The sequence below is a fragment of the Dermacentor silvarum genome, chromosome 10, assembly GCF_013339745.2.
Source record: "Dermacentor silvarum isolate Dsil-2018 chromosome 10, BIME_Dsil_1.4, whole genome shotgun sequence".
NCBI lineage: Eukaryota > Metazoa > Arthropoda > Arachnida > Ixodida > Ixodidae > Dermacentor > Dermacentor silvarum.
The window spans coordinates 41,596,577-41,600,128 of record NC_051163.1 but is presented as its reverse complement, the minus strand read 5'-3'; positions in this window follow the sequence as shown (position 1 = coordinate 41,600,128).

Here is a 3,552-nt window from a genome sequence, read left to right as displayed (position 1 = left end):
TCGCAGGCGGAATCCTATTTCTTGTTTTCCCGGCGTGAGCAGTTCTGTAGGACGGTTATTAGCCGGTCTATAATAGTTGGTTTGCGCTCATCGCGACGAACAGCCCGGATGACAGGGACAAGTCATACAAGCTGTAGATAGATTCCTAAAAAATTACTATAGCGAACACTGGCGCACGTATATGCCTACGGGAGCTACAAGAATTAAAACCTGGGGCGTCACGGGCCTGAACCGCCGTCCGATTATGCGGCATGCCGTAGTAGGGGACTTCGTATTAATTTCTTCCACTTGGGGTTCTTTAGCGTGTACTAAATGCACGTCACAAGAGCTTTTCCTTGTTCTTTTTTTTCCCTTTTGAATTTCGCCTCCATCTAAATGCTGCTGCCGCGGCGTAAATTGCATCCGCGGCCTCGTGATTAGCACCGCAACGCCATAGCCCCCAAGCAACCGCGGTGTGTATTTACGGGGGCTGCCATCATGGCGTTTAAAAGCACGCTAAAAAAGAAAAATAATTACATGTGAGGTGATTGGTGAAGCATTGTTGGTGAACTCTACATTCATTGATTTCTCTGTAGCAGGTTGATAATTAGAGGCGAAAACGAAAGTGAAAGTTTTTTTTTTCAGTTTGCGCCGAAACATCGGAGCCTGTATCTCAATGGGACGTCACGAATTTTGATATATTTTGTTTTTCGCAATTGGGCTGTTGTGGCTAATTGAAATTTTGTGAAAGTTGGTAAGATCAATAAATGGCTTTTTTACAATACAAAATAGGCCAGTTATACCAGTGAAAATTTAACTAGGACGCAGGCAACTTCATAATTAATGACGTACCGGCGTGCTGGTGAGGAAACTTCAAGGTGGTGTCGTGACGTGTCTTTCGTATTTCTGATTATTCATGCTTATCGAGGATCTTCGGGGGTTCGAGTGGATTTTGCGGTATTGTAAACGAAAAATAATTACCACAGCCGATTTTTTTACTCTTTAATGTCTATTAAGCCCGCAGGGGAATGATGGTTAGTATGTGGATTTAGCCCAAACTTTGCCTTTCCGGCTTCAAATGGTTTGCAAATCTTCAACAAAATATTTGCTTTAGAATTGCAGCAATTCGCAGTGGTTACGCGTGTACGCCAATTCGTATTGCCTTCTGCGCAGGGGAAAAAAACGAACTGCTTCAAAATTTATAGGCCAGTACAGGCGGATAAAGTGTAGGAAACCAAGATAAAAAAAGATGCGACAAATCAATGTACTAACCATTATTGTCATAGTATCCGAATGATCGCAATGCCACAGGTTAATTCTACCAATTTTAATAAGAAATGGTATGATAAAGAAAGGACGGATGCGCCGCCAATGCATCCATGCAGTTCTCATGTCCAGGTATGACTTTTTTCCGTTCCATGAGTTTTTCATGTGTTTACTGTGGCATGAATTCTACGCGTGCCTGTGAGCCTTTGCAGTATTTGTTCACTGTACGATCAAGTATGCGAAAGAAAAGGAACAAAAGAAATATTGGGTTTATTATGCAGGCTTGTCTTTTATCAAATACAATCGGGTCCTTAATCAATCGATCATTTCGCTGAAAAGTGTTCTCATGATATCAATACATGCGTAAGTACAAAATTACTGAAATTTGACCGTCGAAGTATTGTGCCAGCGAGCACACCTGTGTTCTGCGTAATCAAACAATAAATTACGACCTAATGCCTCCACATAGAACGCCGGCTGATAGATAGATTCAGCCCTCTGCTTCACACAAATATCTTAATGGAAAAGAGCATGCTGTTCAGTGACTTCTTTGAGTTTCTATATTTCTTACATTTAATCGGCCCCATACTTGGCGATCAATGAATAGGTGCCGCTAAGTAGGTGACCATCCTTTGCCGATTCCCCAGAATGATTGTGTGCCACTGTGAGTCTGTGACTCAAGGCGTACAGAATCCTTAGATTTATTACATATGCGCAGTACTTCTCTGGGCATAAGCCACTCATCATCATTCTTCTCTTGACAAGCATCATACAGCACATTCGTCTGCGTGATGAAAGAGCTAACACATACAGATATAGCTACCAGATACCTAGCTAATGCAAAGAAGCTTAATCCCTGTCATTTATGTTTCAACATTGCATTGAACCTGCGTGTTTTTTTTCTCTTTTATTTGAAAGGACATCAACTTCTTACTGAGTGTTTAGCACGAAGAACAAAAGACCTGGCGAATGCTTTGTTCGTCGTCCGTTATAGATGGCTGCAGTTAATGGTTCCATTAAATTACAACATATGATATGATAAAATATAGATTATATACAATGTCATAGTTTATTTTCGTGTCACTTGTGGCTCTTTACGAGCCGTGTAACATATACCAAATTTTTATACTGTCGATATTGCCAATGACTACCTGTATCACCGACCTGTGCAACGCAGAAGTTTGCCGTATAGAATGTATTTACTAAACTCTGCTTTCTGCACGGGCAAGCGTGAACCGCACAATGATCATGGAAATATACCCCATGCTTTTTTTTTGTTTCTGAGCTTGAACAAACTTTAAAGATTGCCTGTGACGTATATAGTGATATTCCGCACTGAAGACTCGTCTGCTTAGCAAATATCCACATGACTTTTGCGATATCTGTCCCTTGTTAAAGAATGTGTTGATGTTAGAGTTAATATTATCCTGAACATGCTAGATCTAGGCTTAGTGTTTTGACGTTTATATGGGCTTCAAACGACCGTTTTAAACCGCGTTTTCGGACACTGAAAAATCCCAAGTAGGATGCAAACTTTATTAGCAGCACATTTTAGGGGCGGATTGCACCAAAGTGGTGTTACTTATGGAATTTTTGGTAAGTAGACATGACACCTGTACTGCTCAGTTTCAATTTCGCCTTCGGGACATGTGTCCTGAAATGAACAAATAAAATAATAATTAGTGGAAGTTTGTTTACCGGATAACTAAACGTTAGCGGTATGTCGTACAAGGTCAAGATGAGGGTCGACGGATGCAAACGCACTGTGTGACAGAACTTGTATAAACGTGAACTTAGTGCAAGTAGCGTTCGTCTCTCCAGGTTCTGGTGTATCCACATTACCGCCAGCTTCGCGGACAACCATTACGCAGAGAAAAATAGTGCAGCTCGTTTGGTTGCCAAGAGCAACCGAGGCCGAGGCGAATAGACGTCCAGGACCGGGAAAATAAAGAATTTTAGATGTCCCGCAGGCAATGCCGTGTTACCGGAGACCTGTGACCGGGAGTATATAGAAGCGCAGGTAGCGAGATCTTGTGAAAATTTCTCTAACTACAGCGCATTTATAACACTTTTGTGTTACAGAAGTGCTCTCGTTCAATGAAGATTAAATACAAGGTTAAACTTATAACGTTTATAACTACCGACGCTTTACAACAGCAGTTAGGCAACATATGGTAATCGACTTCAATAAAAGTTCTTCATCTAAGCTTAAAGACTTCGACACAAGATGGCGTCACCAACGTGCCGGTTCCCGTAAACATCTGCGATAACCAAGTATTCCGCACAGGGTGACGCGTTTATGGGCGA